Here is an 18,952-nt window from a genome sequence, read left to right on the forward strand (position 1 = left end):
GGAATGCTGTGTTTGGTTTTCACCAGGCATAATGGGACCCATGTCATGCAAAAAGTTATTTTGACCAGGGGCACAACTTTGGTTTAGAAGTGGGAAGGATATATCTAATGTTTGTTTTTCTTCAGTCAGATAAACACTCCAAACAGCAGTCAAGCATGGTGGTGGTAGTGTGATGGTTTGGGGATGTTTTGCTGCCTCAGGACCTGGACGACTTGCCTTAATAGAAGGAACCATGCATTCTGCTCTGTATCAGAGAATTCTACAGGAGATTGTCAGGCCATCGGTCTGAGCTGAAGCTGAAGCGCAGCTGGATCATGCAGCAAAGACAATGATACAAAACACACAATCAAGTGTACATGAAAATGGTTCAAGTCCAGACCTAATCCCAATTGAGATGTGGCAGGCCTTGAAATGAACAGTTCCTGCTTGAAAACCCACAGATGTCGCTAAGTAAGAGCAGTTCTGCACACAAGAGCGGGCCAAAATTCCTCCACAGCGATGTGAGACTGATCAACAACTACAGGAAACATTTGGTTGCAGTCATTACCGCTAAAGGTGGCACAACCAGTTGAGTGTAAGGGGGGGAATTACTTCTTTTTTTTTTACACAGGGAAATTTGGCATTTCATAACTTTAATTAAATTAAAATAAGTATTTTTTGTTATTTGTAAACTCAGGTTCACTATCTAATATTATGTTTTGGTTGAAGATCTTAACATTCAGTATCAAGACTAAAATCAGAAAGGGGGCAAATACTTCTCCCCGGCACAGTATATGTATAAATTAATGTGATACTGGAGGCGCTCTCACTAATTCATTGTACAATGTACACACATGTATTCAGTTTGTGAGTGTGATATGTGGAGACATGTTAATTTCGACAATATAAAGAACAACTTTTATAAACAATGTCAACACTGCCATGTTGCACTGAGCCTTGCTATTGGAAAATCACATCAGTGTCCGATTTTCAGCTGTCGCAGATGCACTTCCCCCGATTTCAGTGCTCGACTTTTGTCTAGTCAGTTGCACAGATTTACCACTCAATAACAAGCTCAATATCGCCGGTGCTGCTCATGGAAACGTCAGTTCAGTCTACTTTTAAGCAATGTACTGGCCTCTACGGTACTAGAACCTGGCTGAACCCAATTTGAGGTAGCTAACAAAAGCCTTATGAGTTGAAGGTAGATAGAACTGTACATACAGGAAGTGTGCTATGCTCAATCTCATAACACACTATCAGCAACCTCTAGGAGATTATCAACTATACACATGGTAGAGATCAGTAGCATTGTAAAAATATATATATATATATGCCTCAACTTGACTACAGCAGAGATCCTAACATCCAAAAGACGTGTGGCACACTGTAGCAAAATGCTTTGTAACGGAAAACGCTTTGTACAAAATGAGAGTTTCTGCCCTGTTCCGGCCCGTTCGGATCCTAGTGAATACACCTGTGGTGTATGACTGCAGGGCCACCAATAACAGACACATTCAAAAGCCCATAGTAAATAAAACCATCAAACGTCTTACGAAGATTTAATGTACATTTATTCGTAACACGTGGAACATATAGTATAAAGATTTCATAATGAAGAAATTATATTCATTAAGCCAAGAAAAGGGAAAAAAATAGGAATTTACATCAAGTCTTTAGCTACATCGTCTGAAATACAAATATGCAGAATCCATATCACTGGAAAAACAAATGAACAAAATTCAAACGGTTTATTTCTTCATCAGGGGTCTTGCTTTGCTTTGATGTAGGAGCTGAAATGGAACTGTAGCAGACATGGTTTCTGTCATGTTAGACTCAGCGGTACTGGAGACAAACCTGATCAGTGTGTGTCGTGGGGGTGTGTGTGGGAGTGGGATGAGACGTTGCGAGGGAGTCGCAGCAGCGGAGTCCCTGTAGCGAGAGACAGGCGGGTGGTTCAGGGGTGAGGGTTCAAAGGTAATTCCATGGCGAACTTGATGCAGGGAATTTCACTTGAGTGTAACCTTTAATTCATCTAAGATTAAAAATGGTGAAGAGCAACAGAAAGGTTAGAGAGAAAGAGAGAGGTGTAATGTACAACATCATATATACACAGCAGTCGGGACTGAGTCTAAAGTAGAGGAGCAGTCCTAAAAGGTGACTTATTTTATAAGGGTCAAGTCATACAATCGAGGGACAAAGAAGAGGTCGGGGTGTTGTAAGGTTCACGATACTTTGGGGGGAAAGCCTTTTGTCATCTCTCTCAGTTCAACATTTAACTAAAATCATTTTTAAAAACTACAGTTTGCTGCCAAGCCAGCGTATCTCAGTGTGAAACAGTATTATTACAGTATGTTTACAGTTGTTTTTAAGGTGTACAGTACAGGGGGGGAAAAGTCCTACAATCTACTGCACAGGCCTCCCCGTTGAAGATGTCCGTCTGTCTGTTCACAGCTGATAACCTGGGTCGTGTAGGGCTGAATAGAGAGCGTCCAAGTTACAGCAGTATACCAAACCAGAGTCCAGGAGTCTGTTTCACCGTACATTAACCAAAAACAGCTTTTCCCTGTCCATGCCCGCCCTGCTCACCACCAACTCCAAGGGAGGAGAACCCGGGCACATATATCCCCCAAACTCACTGTAAACGAGACAGCAACTTTGGTTACAGTTTTTATGTTTTATTTTTTTGTGTCAATTTTTTAAAATCTTTTCATTAAAAAAGTTGTTTCCCGCCGGGCAGCGCTCTCCCTCCCTCCCAAGCCAGGGTCCCATTTAATCTGTTTTATCACATATCCACGTTAGTTTCTCAGTTTCCGTGTTCCAGAATGTTTAACTCCACCGCTACTTCAGTAAATCTGTCCTTTAAGTGAGAACCAGGGGGGTAGAAAGGACAGACAGTGGAATCCGAGGTGATTTTGCATAAATTAAAACTAGGACAGTCAGTTTTGCTCTTAGTTCTCCCACTCGACACACAAAAAAAATAAGGGTGGGGTGAAGAACGGGGTGGGGGAACAGAAAGAGAAAGCGAAGCTGAAACCCCCACGGCTGTCATGACTGGCCAATCAGAAAGAGTACGTCACAGATCACATGGGACACCAAAGAGTTCATGAGTGGTGAGACAGAGATGTCCAGTAGGCGGGACTCGTACAGGGTGAACTCTGAGTGGTTCTCCTCCACCTTAGCCATGGCGTGCAGGGCACGGGCCGCTCGCCGCATCATGTCCACACTGGTGGGCTCAAAGTGAGCCCCCTGTAGGTGCATCAGGGAACTCTGGCTCTGCTGGTACTGCGTGGCTGCTAGACTGTCCTCCAGGAAGCCCAGGAGGTTACCAACGCTGGCCTTCTGCACGGCGATGGCCCTGGCCGCCATGCTGTCTCCCTGGGCCAGGTTGGCCAGTAAGACCACAGACATCTCCCTGCAGACAGCCACCTTCCTCTCCCCGACCAGACGCACCAGCGTCCCGTACAGCTTCTCCAGCCGGCTGAATGGAGGCGTGGCCAGGATAAGGTCCACGTTGTTGTCCTGGATGCTCAGCTTGCTGAGGGTCTCCAGCACCAGTCTCTGGGGGGATAGGGCCCCGTGGGGCCCCAGCATGGGGAAGGGGTCCAAGGCCTCAGCTGAGGGACAAACAGCCCAGTGGAGCAGGCCATCCAGCAGGGGCAGACAGATGCTCTCTGGGTAGATGGACAGGTCCAGCTGGCCGGAGATGTTAGCCAGAGTGACCAGGCAGTTCTCCCTGAGGACCTCCAGACAGTCCCACCACCATTCGTCCCTCTCACAGCTCACCCCCTCGTCCTCCTCCTTCTCGTAGGTGACGGGGGCCTGTTTCCTCTCTGGGTGACGGTGGTGGAGCAGGACCAGACGGCCCAGCAGCAGCAGCAGCCCTGGGTGTTTGGACATCTCCAGATCGTTGCCGGGGATGAAGGAGAGCGATCGAACAATGTTGGAGACGCAGATGCAGCGGCGAGCCAGGGCATCCTGCCAGTCCGACAGCGTGCTCAGTGGGGTCTCGTCCTTGCTGTGAGGCTCGTCCTCCAGGATGGTGATGTTGCGTCGGCTCTGCTGCGCCTGGCGGATGGAGAACAGGAACTGTCCCCCGCTCTCCTTCTGCTCCTCGGCTGCTCCTCGCACCGCCTCCTCCGTCACCGAGCCCGGCCGGGCCGACAGCACGTCGTCAATGGTGGCGGTGACCGGGGCAGGTGTGGTTGGGGCGGAGGTCTTGGTGGTCTTCTCTGCAGGGGAGGTGGTCTGCTCCTTGCCAGGCTTGGTCTTCTCAGGGTGTTCCGACACAGTCACGGCAACCTTCTTCCTGCTCTCGGTGACTGACGGCGGCACCCGTTTCCGCTGCTTGAGGAGGTCGGACCGGCTCTCGAAGTGGGTCTGGATGTGTTCCGTGGTGTCCCCCCCGCCGATACTCCAGTGGATCAGTCCGCTGTCAAAGCTCTGCCGCCGGCCTAGTTTACTGGAACGGCAACCGGGGAAGGGGTCTTTCTTACGCACCATCTTGATGGGCAGCTTGTCGAACTTACTGGCCTGTTTGGGTTTCTCCTGGGAGAGGCTAGAGTCCTGAGGGGCTGGGGAGGAGGAGGAAGACTCTCCTCCTTCCCTTTCCTCCTCTGCTGTCAACTTCTCCGTTGTGGATTTCTCCTCTTTCCCCACCCCCTCCTGTTTCACCTGGACCTGCTGCGACGAGGTGGTGGTGTCTGTGTTGCTTTTCCTCTCCTCCTCCTCCTCTTCGTCATCCTCTTCTTCTTCCTCGTCCTCCTCCATGTCCTCCTGCTCAGGTAACTCTTCATCAGAGCAGTCTTCGTCGGCAGTATGCGGGTCGATGAGCATCCTCTGGCCAGGGTCTCCCACCTCATACTCCTTCAGGATGCCAAAGATCTCGATGAGGCAGCGTCTGAAATACTCCACTACCAGCTCCAGGAACCCAGGCAGCTGAGAGGAGACAGGATATGACAGGACAGGCTGTAATCATGCATGAATTCTTTATTCAGAGATGTGACAACCTAGAAAATCTGATTGGAGGATAATGTCAGACAATACATAGATATTTGAAAGTTTTATTAGAATGCTTCTTAAAGAAAAACACTATCATCTGGTAAAATGTTATATTTTTTAAGTATAATATTAATATAATAAAAGTATTATGGGTGTTTCATTCTAAGGCCTGTTGTTGTAACTCACCTGGCAGAGGTTGAAAGTAGAAATGCTGTTGTCATCATACAGTAGAATATTAATGGTGTCCAAGGCCCAAGTGCTCTCAGCTAGTAAGCCTGACTTCAGTGACATCATCACTCTCCAGGCCTCTGGGGTGCCTGAGAGAACACAGCAGAAAATACATCAGTGACTGATACAGGAGGATGGCACCACTTTACTAGTATTACAGACCTTTTTTTATCCATTAAAGTAACATAAAATTGATCAGAAATACAGTGTAGACATTGTTAATGTTGTAAATGACTATTGTAGCTGGAAACTGCTGATTTTTAATGGTATATCTATAGAGGCCCAATATCAGCAACTATCACTCCTGTGTTCCAATGGCACATGTTAGCGAATCCAAGTTTATCATTTTAAAAATCTAATTGATCATTAGAAAACCCTTTTAACAATGTTAGCAGCACAGCTGAAAACTGTTGTTCTGATTAAAGAAGCAATAAAACTGGCCTTTTTTTGAAGTAAATGAGTATCTGGAGCGTCAGCATTTGTGGGTTCGATTACAGGCTCAAACGGCCAGAAACAAAGAACTTACTTCTGAAACTTGTCAGTCTATTCTTGTTCTGAAAAATGAAGGCTATTCCATGCGAGAAACTGTCAAGAAACTGAAGATCTCATACAACACTGTGTACTACTCCCTTCACAGAACAGCGCAAACTGTCTCCAACTAGAACAGAATGAGTGGGAGGCCCCGGTGCACAAATGAGCAAGAGGACAAGTACATGAGTGTCTAGTTTGAGCAACAGACGCCTTCACAAGTCCTCAACTGGCAGCTTCATTAAATAGTACCCGCAAAACACCAGCCTCAACATCAACAGTGAAGAGGCGAGTTTGCTCTGTTCTGTGAAGTACACAGCGTTGTACGAGATCTTCAGTTTCTTGGCAATTTCTTGCATGGAAGCCTTCATTTCTCAGAACAAGAATAGACTGATGAGTTTCAGAAGAAAGTTCTTTGTTTCTGGCAAGTTTGAGCCTGTAATCAAACCCACAAATGCTGATGCTCCAGATACTCAACTAGTCTAAAGAAGGCCAGTTGTATCGCTTCTTTAATCAGTACAACAATTTTCAGCAGTGCTAACATAATTGCAAAAGGGTTTTCTAGTGATCAATTAGCCTTATAAAATTATAAACTTGGATTAGCTAACACAACGTGCCATTGGAACACAGGAGTGATAGTTGCAGAAAATGGGCCTCTGTACGCCTATGTAGATATTCCATAATTATTACTATTATTTTTATTCTACATTTTTTTTTTTTTTAATCAGCCGTTTCCAGCTACAATAGTCATTTACAACATTAACAATGTCTACACTGTATTTCTGATCAATTTGATATTATTTTAAAGGACTTTTCTTTCAAAAACAAGAACATTTCTAAGTGACCCCAATGTAAGTGACTTTGTGCAAAGGGTCTGCTAACATTTAATCTCCTGAAAATGGCAAGTTTGCGTACCGATGTCTTTCATGGTGAGTCTTCCTCTGGGTTTGAGGATGGGTTGGGAGGCCTCCACCGACCCTGGGGGGAAGGATATGTCCCGCCTGATGAGAGGGGGCTGCACAGGGGCCTGGCCTATGTGGGAAGCAGGCACGGGGGGACCCGCCTTCTGCATCTTGATGCCGGAGTGCATGTAGGGAGACTTGGAGGGGGACGTCCGGCTCTCCATGGGGCGGGGCATGGGGGCAGGACTAGACACCTGGGATATGTGGTTCTGGGAGCTCTGATAGTTGGACTGCAGAGGTCTGGACATGGGGGGACCCGAGCCCCCCGGCCCGTAGGGGGGTTGTCTCTGGTTGGGGTGTCCCGGCCACTGGCCCTCGTGGTTAATCCGCTGGTCTGCCCCTGGCATCATCTCCTCAGACCGGTTCATGCCGTGGTACCCCTGGGGGGGCCCCTGGCCAGGTCCCGGAGGCCCCGGGCGGTTGGGGTAGTTGGGGTAGCCCATCTCGTTGCGTCCCTGCCACATGGGGCACTGAGGGCCGTCAGGGGCCGCCTGCATTGGGCTGCCCATCATTTGGGGAGGCATGGGGGACTGGGAGTTTGGGCCACCGCTAGAGGGCCCCCGGTCTCGGCCGAAGGGGAAGGGGAACTGGCCCTGGGGGCCAGGTGGTCGGCGGTCGGAGCCGGGGTAACCTGTGTTGTACTGATTGTACATGTCCTGTTGGCCCTGGGGGGCCCCAGGGGGCTGGGGCCCTGGCTGCTGCTGACCGCTGAAGGGGACATTGTACATCCCATCCCCCTCGTGACGCTTCGCTGGGGGACCATAGGTCCCGTCGCCTGGAGACCGCTTATAGTTCTGAAGACAGTAACATTGTTAGCATCTCAATATCAAAACAATAGTATTGATTATGAATTCAATACATTTCAAGTTAAATATATATATCTCATCCCACATTCATTACATGGAAGTTATACTGATAAATGTAAGTCCATTTTAACTCCACATTTACAAGGCTTCTGAAGCAGATATGGGTATACAAAGAGAGCAGTGGACAAAATGTTCTTACCGGTTGTTGCTGTGGAAACATTCCTGGCTGCTGATTGGGGTAGGGGCCACCAGGTGGCGCTCCTTGGCCAGGATACTGATTACCATAGGAATCATGCCTGAAACAACATTCAACAAGATAAACAAACTAACACTTTGGCTATTGAAATGCAGCAGAACTTAACTCAAATAAACTACACAGAAAACAACACAAAATAAGACAACGTAAACGTTTGAATAGATAACGTAAGCTCACACCGAGAGCCACACCTTGACAAAATACAGTAATTATTTAACATGTATAAGATCCATTATGTGACTTAGCCCAGTTTGAGGTACTGACCGTTGCACCGGTGGGGGTCGGCTGGGGGAGTACATCCCCGAATCGGCCCCTGAAGGCATCAGGTTGGGCTGGGGGGCTCCAGGACCCATACTGCCGTCAGGACCCATCCCTGGTTCCTGTCTCCTGTCATATCCAGGTACATAGGGGTACTGTTGTCTCTGACCCATCTGCATGTTGGGGACCATGGGCCCTGGGGGGCCTCTGTTGAACTGCCCCTCCACACCACTGTTAGGGCCCAACGCTGGAGTCATGAATTGCTCTCCAGCTGCAGAGACACAAAGAGTTCTGGTTAAACACTAAACAGTGTCTCAATATTGAACGGGACAAGTCTGTCTAGGCCACTTAGCAGGTGGTTAGAACCCACCACAACCCACAAAGCCACAGTCTTAACCAGCTGAGCCACGCATGATCACACTGGATGATAGACAATATACTCCAAGTCTTCGTACAGTATTCTTCTACAATTTTCTATGACCTCCAAATAAAATGTCTAAAAACCAGTTAACCCACTGCTCACCTTTCCTCATGCCACCAAAGGGGTCCTTGTTGGGTTCATAGGGCCCCATGCGCCCCATCATCTCCGGACCACCCATCCCAGGCTGGTAGCTGTTAGGGGTCATAGAGTTCCGTCTGGCAAACGCCGGGTCGCCCCCGTCTGCAAACGGGTCCTGCAGCCTATAGGGAAGCAAGAGAGAGTTAATTACCCACACAATAAAAAAAAAGCTAAATAGAGTTTTCAATTGTGTTAATGAGTTTGCTTCCCCTTGAATGGAAAAATCTCTTCTGTTTTTGTTACCAACACTTCTTCCGTGGAAGGAGGAAGGGTAGGAGATTGTTGTCAGGTGTGGTAGAGAGTGATGTTTTGAGAGAGTAGTAGAGAGTATTATAGGTACCTGACTCCTGGCATGGGGGGTATCTGGCTGTGAGGGGTGGAGGCTGGGGTGGGGGGCTTCAGGTCCCCCCCCTCCGCCATGGAACTACTGGTGGACTGGGGGGTCTGGGGGCCCTGCAGAGATCCAGACCCAGCTGCAACACGCAGTAGAAATACACACATTTTAGGCACACGTCACGGGGCTAAATCCCACACAGCCTCAGTGGTAGTAGAGGCTCACAGTGAGAGATAGAGAGACCACCTTAGCAGTGTTGAGGCTAAACCTCTCTCAAATCCCATGCTGCACACACAGTGCACAGAGGAGTCAGGCTGGCTTTGGGAATCCTACATCCCAGCATGCATAGCTGCCGGCATCACCAAGTCACCAGGAAACAATGATCTAAAGTCAGCCTCTGTCAGATTACCACATGGTTCAGTGTGTTTGTGTTGCATGGCATGGGGGGGGCCTCTCATCAGATTACCACATGGTTCAGTGTGTTTGTGTTGCATGGCATAGGGGGGCTCTCATCAGATTACCACATGGTTCAGTGTGTTTGTGTTGCATGGCATGGGGGGGCTCTCATCAGATTACCACATGGCCCAGTGTGTTTGTGTTCATGGCATGGGGGGCTCTCGTCAGATTGCCACATGGCCCAGTGTGTTTGTGTTGCATGGCATGGGGGGGGCTCTCATCCTTTGCCCAGCTCACGCCTTTCTGATGAGTCATGTGTTCCATTCATTAACTGACACAAACACACACACAGGAGGTCATTGGCAGGTCACAGTTATTCACATTTTCTCACTTGTCACATACAGCACTGCTCACATCAGTCAGCTGGAGGGAAATCCCTGCCCCTCTCCCTCCCTCCCCTGGGGCAGGGATTTCCCTCCACTACAGCTGAAGAGAAGGGAAGGAGGAGGGGGGCAGAATCTCAGGGAGGGAAAAAAAGAGCAGTCAAGGGAGGGAGCAAAAAAAAAAGTGTGTCACTTTACACACACACCCACCTCTCTTCCCATTCATCATTTTCTGGCTCAGCACAAAGCTCCAGGGAGGGAGGGAGAGGGTGTCTGAAGCCGTGGGCCAGGAACCAGACACCAGGCACTGTAGTAGTATTAGCAGCAGCAGCTAGTAATGGAGGTATCAACAGACAATCCCCCTTCATCCTCGTCACTTTCCGCCCCCCAACTCCCTGACTCCTCACCCACCATCCCCCCAGCACTGACTCTCTGCCACCAGATATGACTGACTATCCTTGGCTTGGCTAGGCCAGACCAGACCAGCAGAGCAGACTGCTGAGGAGCACGTGGCTAGTTCTGGCATCATGTCATCATGGTGTGTCTGCCAGGCAGGCTGGGGGATACCAGAGACCAGCCTCTCCAAAACAAATAGCATTTAGGGTGAGAACAACAGAACACAACACCCCCCTGAGGAGAGAAGCAGCGTAGGGCAGATGACTGAGGGCAGCCCCTTTAACCTCCAGCATTAGACGATGAGGAACCACAGAACAAAACACACACGGTCTGCGCCTCTCATAGACAACCACAGGACTGCCTCAGCATACCAATATGTTTAGAATAAACTGAATGAGTGTTTATGATCTGAGGGGGCAGAAGGAAGTTGACATCCAGGACAGGACACATACCAGGCTAAAGGACAAGTCGACCCCGCCCCTTGTCTTTACACACACACACTTTGGTAAATGCCAGGAAGTATTCTCCCAGATATGCTCATGAAACTGTCGGAGGACACCACACACACACCCGTGACTTACTACCTTGGCAACGCTATCACTTATCAGCCAAAACAGCGGTGATTTAGAGAAGGCGGCGTCTCATACAGAGATGACAAAACGGTGTTGGAAGATTGCCTTTTAACTTTAAAATGAATAGGATACAGTAACATATGCTAGTTCATGGCCCAGTTATATGGGGCGAGGAGGGAAACGAGAGACCCATGTGATAAATAGAACAGTAACCAACCGCAAGAGACTGGAGAAATGAAACACTTTCATTCATTCCAGTTGAATCAATGCGACTATAAGTCAACCTGAACAGAGTCGGTATGGGAGGGAGGGGACGTAAAGGTTTAGTTTGACTGTCCGGCACTGACCTGGGCTGGGGGGCTGATGCACACACACACACTGACCTGGGCTGGGGGGCTGATGCACACACACACACACACACAACACTGACCTGGGCTGGGGGGCTGATGCATACACACACACACAACACTGACCTGGGCTGGTGCACACACACACACAACACTGACCTGGGCTGGGGGCTGATGCACACACACACACACACACAACACTGACCTGGGCTAGGGGGCTGATGCACACACACACACAACACTGACCTGGGCTAGGGGGCTGATGCACACACACAACACTGACCTGGGCTAGGGGGCTGATGCACACACACACAACACTGACCTGGGCTAGGGGGCTGATGCACACACACAACACTGACCTGGGCTGGGGGGCTGATGCACACACACAACACTGACCTGGGCTGGGGGGCTGATGCACACACACAACACTGACCTGGGCTAGGGGGCTGATGCACACACACAACACTGACCTGGGCTGGGGGGCTGATGCACACACACAACACTGACATGGGCTGGGGGGCTGATGCACACACACTGACCTGGGCTAGGGGGCTGGATCTTGGGCTGGGTGGTCTTTTTGGCGTCGATGAAGAGATCCGGGGGCGGGTCCTCGCCACGTTCGATCTTACACTCGAAGGCGTACAGACACTGGATGTACTGCTTCTTCAGAGAGCTGGCGGCGCTGCTGGACGTGCCCACGTTCAGGTTGGTGGACAACTCCCTCCACTTCTTATTCTTGTTCACCTGGTGGGTGGGCGGAACGAGGAGAGCTTACAACACCACAGAGCTCCCAAACAGTCCAGACTAGGTAACTATGTGTTCATAGAACAACTCTACATTTCTGTAGAAACATTAAGTGACGATAAGACAAGATTATCAGGCAAACACGTCGGTATACTAAAACACACAGATAAAGACACACTAAACACCAAGTACTGCAAAACCGGTATCCCACTGACCTGTGTGAGGCCTCCTATCTCTTTGACCGAGACGTAAAGTCTGAAGAGGTCCAGAGGTTTGCGTCCCACGGCGGGAAGGTTGGTCATGCCCGTGGCCTTCTCCTCAGTGAACGCCAGATACCGGTCTACCCACGTCCTCCTCTCCGGCTCCGGGCCCAGCTCATACAGACGAGTTATCTTCTCATTGGTCGTCGTCGAAGAGTTTGACTTCTGAAAGAGGGAAATGGGAGGAGGAAGAGGTGAGGATTTGGCTTGATGTTCACCATTGACATCAACTTACTTCCACTCACCAAGCCACAGTAGTAGAATCCCAATACTAGGTCAGCCATATTGAGTGTGCCCATGACGTTACCAGCCAAAGTGCCATGGTCAGAGGGGCTTTGACCTTTCTAGGGATTCTATTTCTATGCACAAACACAACCATGCAGCGCTTTCATTCTGACTGTATCATTCAGAACCACAAAGTCGGTGACCACAAACCTTCTTTACCTTCTTGGTTTCAGGTTTGGGCGTGCCGTCCACCTTGTTGTTCATCTTCTGGGCTGGGTTCAGTTTGACATCGATGCCAAACTCAGGGCTAGGAACAATGCCTGGCAGAAGGAGAGCAAATGTTACTTATTAGTTAAGTAACATTTCAATCCAGTTCATTGACAGTTCTATACAATTTCAAATATCACGTCAGATGATATGCCAAAAGCAAAAATGTTGTCCACTTGAGTTTGGTGATAATAAATTGTCAAGACGCAACAGATTGGATATGTCCTCCAGACTCACCAGGTGTGTTGTTGGCCATGTTCCCTCCCATGGGCCCTCCTCCATAGGGTCCTCCTTGGTTCAACATGCCCTGCATGCTGTTGATGGCCCCCGGCCCCGGGCCGTACGGAGACCCTGCTCCCATCATCCCCTGGGGCATGTTGGGGGGATAGCCTGGAGGCCTGAGGGGGGGCAACATAAAACCATTCACAATGGTTACGATACATGACACAGTTAAAAAACATACGCGGAAGAATACCGTCGGATGAAAACCTCATAACGAAAACGGATTCAAAATAGCTTCTGACGTTTCTAAATTGTATGTTCGTCAATGGGGAAATATGGCAGTTTATTCCATTTCCTGACAAGTTTCTGTTTTGGAGATAGGTTTTAATTTGACGATATGAATAATCTTTCACGAACAAAACCAACTAAATGTCTGAATACTGTATTTCTCATCCCTCCCTTTTCTTACAGAGGCCCACATCTGCCTAAAATCCCTTGTTATCTCCGTCCTTTTTTCCCCTTCCCTCTCTACTCAACATCCTCAGTGGACACCTGGGTTGTGTTCAGTAGGGTACACTCTTATAAATAAAAAAAAGTATTAAAAAATAAAGAGTATTTCCCTCTGTTTCAAAACGTCTTACCTCCTGATATACCCGTCTGGGTCTCCAGGCTTCTCCACCTGTCTGTCTGTCTGTCTGTCTCTGGAGCTGTTTCTCTGCTCTGAGCCTCAGCTGACTTCCTGACTGAACAACGGTGTGAGCTTTCCTCTCTGTCCCTGTGTTCTGTGTTACCCTGCCTGACTGGTAGACTGAATGGGCTCACACCGGACCTCACCGACTGGGAGTGGGAAAGATCAAACAATGGGGTTTTCTTTCCAACAAAGAGATGAACCATGTAACACTGAATGGCACGCGAATCTGTCTCCTAAAGCAGCAATACTGTGTCGTTGAGTGCAGACCAGGCGGCCTACCTGTTATGTATAGAGTTCGCTCCGGGGCCACCGTGGTGCATGGCGGAGGCTGCATCCGGAGGGCCCCCGGGGACCTTCCTGTTCATGCCTGGAGGGGGACACATCCCAGAGGTCACCTGTGGGGGCATGCCAGGGCCCATATTGGGGCCCATCCCAGGGCCGTAGGGGCGAGCACCCATCTGACCTGGACCCATCCTGCCGGGGGGCATGCCTGCGTACGGCGCCCCACCAGCCTGGCCTGGCATAGGGTTCATGCCTCCTGGACCTCCAGGATAGTTGGCGTTGGGCATGCCACTGTAGCCAGGCTGTCTGGGGTAGCCTGGAGGGTGGGGAGAGAGAGATACATCAGGTTCTAGAGGGCATATGTCATTTGCCCATGTAGTACCTCCCTATTTCACCATTTCCAAATGTCTTATTTTAATTGAATACAACCCAGGTCTTACTCTAACAGAGTAAGACATTCTAATCCTAAATAAGAAAAGGGACTTAACAGCTGGGCCTACTATTTGAGTTTAAAAAGGAGGTGGTTTGGATTCAAGCAGATATATCGATACCTGTGGTGTATCTTTAGGCCTGTTGTATGCAGCCTGTGGTGAACCCTAGACCTAGTCTGCCTCAGAAACCTTCTAGCCTCCGGCATATAGAAACCTGCCTGGGAGTTTCAGTGGTCCACGTCTAAATTTAACTCCACAGATATGGTCGGTCTCTGTTCTGACAGGCTAGCTGATGAAACATGGTGTAGACGCTGGGCTAGAGTCTGATTCGATGACTAATCTATCTCCATACTTCTTCAAAAACAGTGAAAAAAGCCCTCTGAGGGAGAGAGCTAGAGAAAATTACACGTTTTACATTTTTATTCTACATTTAAAATGCAGCTTCAAAGGGTTCACTGTATCTAAGCTACGAAACGCTGTGATGGTTGTAGGACGACAATTTAAAAAATCTTGTGAAAGATTCGAATGTTCTGATCTTTTTCAACGGTCCAGAAAGCAATGCTAGGCTATAAAAGAGGACAAAAGGAGGGTACAGTGCTCCTACTATCCCGACAATCAATGGCTCTACAATCAGGGCGAGCCACGTGTGTATGTCACAGCAATAGCACTTTAAAGCAAGAAAGGGAGCACGTGGCTCCTACTACCGCGCTAAGATCTAGAACAGGAGGATCGTATGTTCCCTGTTGACACTCATTTCCCCTTTTCTTCTCCCACTCCTTTCACTAAGCCGGGAGAAAAATCATTCAGCAGCTCTTAACGGACATCGTTAAAGGGATACTTCGGGATTTTGGCAATGAAGCCCTTTATCTTCTTCCCCCTGCTGATCCCATTATAACCAAGGTGCTTCAGCATGCAGCCTTCCATCACGCGGAGCGGCAAAACACTTTGCGTAGCTGCCATCGGTTTGTATGAGGTCTACATAGTTGTGAACGTATCTTCCTAACATTCATTTAACCAGGTTAGTCTACTTTTCAAGAGAGACCTGGAATATTTAGGCCGGTCATTAGATTTTTTTGATTGAACTTGGCAAGTCAGGCCAACCTACAAGGTCAGCCATAATAGTGTGCCGCCCCTGGAGCAAGTTAGGGTTAAGTGCCTTGCTCAAGGACACAGACAGGTTTTTCACCTAGTTGGCTCGGGTATTCGAACCAGCGACCTATCGGTTACTGGCCCAACGCTTTAACCACTAGGCTATCTGCCGCCCCATTCAGCGGGACAGAACCAACCTGATGACTTCATTGTGTACGAGCTGTGTGTACGGAGCCTCACCTTGTGGTCCGTACTGTCCACCCTGAGGGCCGTAGTTCCCCATGGAGTTGTTCTGAGGGTAGGGCCCCATCCCAGGATGCATCTGGCCTCCCGACGACTGGCGGGGGGATAAGGCAGAGCCAGGTTGCTGCGGCGACCCGTACGGAGGCATCTGGGGGTTACGCATGTACACTACAAAAGAAAGAGCGTGAGATGGAGGAAAGGAAAAGTTAGCTACACTCTTTCATTCACACACAGCAGCCATAGAAGAGTCGTTTTCGTCTCCTAAAAGCCCATCGAGGGACAGGTGTTGAAAGTCAATCCGTCCTAACAAACTTGAAATAAGCAAGTTTGATTTTTCGATCGTGCAGGCTGCAGTCACCTGCGCCAGGGTAGTCGATCTCAAACACGACCCCTCTCTTAACCTACTCACCCCTGTCCTGGCCCATGGCTGACTGGTTCATGGATGAGTGGATGCTGTCTGAATGGGCGCTGGGTGGCCGGGCAGGCATCTGGTTACCTGCGTGATTATCACCAGAGATTCAGACCCAATGGGCATCATAGCAAACAGATCAAGCCTCCATCTTACAACAAAGTGGTGTTTTACACAGACTTCAGGAAGCTGGACATGTACTATGTGATAGGGTATTACTGCTTCTCTCTGGAAACCAACATCGGTGGCTCTATTGACCACTCGGATGTGCGATCATAAACGCGTGTAGCTCTATTCTCTCTCTCCACCCACCTGGCACGGCAGCAGGCGAGAGGGGTCCAGAGCGGGAGGGGGTGACGCTGGCAGGGGAGCCCACGGGGGAGGGGGAGGGCCCGCGGATGCCAGGCAAGTGTGGCGAGGTGTGAGGTGAGAAGGGTGACTGGGCGGGGTTACTCTGTTCCCCCTGGCTACTGGACACCCCCGACGTGCTGACGCCCGGACTCAGAGCCCCCTCCGTACCAGTCGGCAGGTCATCTATAGAACCAGAGAGGTCCTGGAACGAGAGAAGGCGAGAGAGAAGAGAGTAAGTACCATAGAATGACATAGAACACTAGGAAGTATGAATCGAGAAACAGTATTTATTTATTTATTTGGAAGACATGGTTTTGGTTATGCAATAGAACGCGTGAAGTTCACTTGGATATTGTGGGTTGTAGGTTCAAACATATTGGGCAGCAAAAGTCAAGTCATCTCATCTGTCCAAAGTCTATAGAGGGGATCCACATGAACAGATCCCAGGGACGAAGACAACAAAACCCACCAGCTGTGTGATCCATCTCAGAAGAAACACTGCAGTCCTGTGTCCAATTCAGAGACATAAGCGTCACCATTTATCCATCTGGCTACTCACAATACATTGTGGGGGTGACACATTTTCCCCAGATCAGGATTCAGTCTGGCCCTAATGCTATGGTGTGGCAATGACATTGTCAGAAGAGGTGGGCTGATCATTGTGTTCAAGCAGGAAGTTCAGTTGTTTACACGCCCGTGGATCCCATGTGTTCTCCTCTCTAACAGCTAGCTAGTTCATCTGACAGTCACGGAGGGAGGGAGGGAAAAAAAAGAAGTGGAGGGAGGTGGTGGAGAAAGAAAGAGAAAAAAAAAAACTCACTGGAAGGTAGCCAAGTATTCCCACAAAAATCTCACACTCTGTGGCAGGCAGGCAGAGAGGCTGGCTGCGGCCCCGAAGCCGGCGGTTTTCAAGTTGAAACGGAGCCCGGTGCTATTTTTGGGCCGTGACCTGACGGAGGCACCCGAGAGGGGCCGACAGAAGGAGGACGATGATTCAGCAACCCTCGCCTCCCTCGTTCTCGCTCTATGCCAGCAAAGAACTGTGAGTGCCATGACCCACGCAAGAACATGGCATCGTGTACGTGTGTGTGTGTGTGTAACCCACAGGAGAGGTGGGGAGTGTCTGTATGCAACTCCACTCTATAATAGTGGCCTTGCCTTGGACTTCACGAGAATGTGTGTGTGTGTGTGTATATATATATATGTCCCAAGAGTGTCCCCCCTTTTCTGTAAGCAACCCAGGGGGGTGCAAGTGGATAATAAAAGAAAAATGCTCAGATTGGGGGCCAAAAAGTGAAGAGGCATCCCTGGTTAAAGAGCCATGTCAGGATTTGAACCGTGTTAGTTGACCTCCCCCACTCTGGTCACAGAACTCACAAGACCAGTCATCTGACAGCAGGGTTGACAGGAGGCAGGGCGAGAGAGAGGCAGCCCAGGTAAAGCAGTCATTGTAGCATTCTGCCCAGGGCCCAGCCCTGCCTGCCAGCATCCCTGCCCATCTCCCTGCTTGAGGACCCCACTCAGTCTCAGAGAGAGAGCAAGAGAAACTCCATCCCCACCCCACCAAGGCCACAAGGTAGGCGTTAAAGGTCAGAGGTGAGGGGTTAATCATCTAAGGCTGTGTTCATCTCATTAAGGGGTCACATACAGTGAGCTCCAAAAGTATTGGGACAGTGACCATTTGGGGGGGGGGGGGGGGGGCACTGTAGCACTTTGGATTTGAAATGATACAGTAACTATGAGGTTGAAGTGCAGACTGACAGCTTTAATTTGAGGCTATTTTCATCCATATCCATACTTCTGTTTGTTTTGGTTGTGTTTCAGATTATTTTATGACCAATAGAAATTAATGGTAAATAATGTAGTGTGATTTTGGAGTCACTTTTACTGTAAATAAGAATATAATATATGTCCCTAAACACTTCTACATGAATGTGGATTCTACCATGATTATGGATAATCCTGAATGAATCTTGAATAATGATGAGTGAGAAAGTTAGAGGCACAAACATCATGTCCACACGACATGCTAACCTCTCACCAATACAATTGCTCCTGAAGTTAAGCAGGGTTGGTTCTGGTCGGTTCCTGGATGGGAGACCAGGTGCTGCTGGAAGTGGTGTTGGAGGGCCAGTAGGAGGCACCCTTTCCTCTGGTCTAAAAAAAAAATATCCCAATGCCTCAAGGCAGTGATTGGGGACATTGCCCTGTGTAGGGTGCCGTCTTTCGGATGGGACATTAAATGGGTGTCCTGAATCTCTCTGTGGTCACTAAAGATCCCATGGCACCCATCTTAAAAGTTGGGGTGTTAACCCTGGCGTCCTGACTAAATTCCCAATCTGGCCATCATACCATCATGGTCACTTAATCATCCCCAGTTTACAATTGGCTCATTCATCCACCCCTCTCCCCTGTAACTATTCCCCAGGTTGTTACTGTAAATGATCATGTGTTCTCAGTCAACTTACCTGGTAATATAAGGGATAAAAAAATGATATCAAAAACAGTAGGAGGTTAGCATTTTTGGGTGGGTATGATATGTATGAGTCTAACTTTCTCACTCATGTTTATACACCATTCAGTCAATGATTATCCGTAATCACGGTAGCATCCACAGTCATGTAGAAGTGCTCAGACACGTATTCTATTCTTATTTACAATAAAAAGTGACTCCAAAATGAGACAATACTGTATGTACCATTCATTTCGATTTGGCACAAAATAATCGGAGAA

The 18,952-nt window shown here is 48.9% G+C and overlaps 1 pseudogene; it reads right to left on the reverse strand.

Moving 5' to 3' along the window:
- Positions 1–1,536: 1,536 nt before the first annotated feature.
- LOC115131465 (AT-rich interactive domain-containing protein 1A-like) overlaps positions 1,537–18,952 on the reverse strand; it is a 52,768-nt pseudogene continuing 35,352 nt past the window's right edge.

The sequence above is a fragment of the Oncorhynchus nerka genome, linkage group LG7 (genome assembly GCF_034236695.1).
Source record: "Oncorhynchus nerka isolate Pitt River linkage group LG7, Oner_Uvic_2.0, whole genome shotgun sequence".
In the NCBI taxonomy this organism is placed as follows: Eukaryota; Metazoa; Chordata; class Actinopteri; order Salmoniformes; family Salmonidae; genus Oncorhynchus; species Oncorhynchus nerka.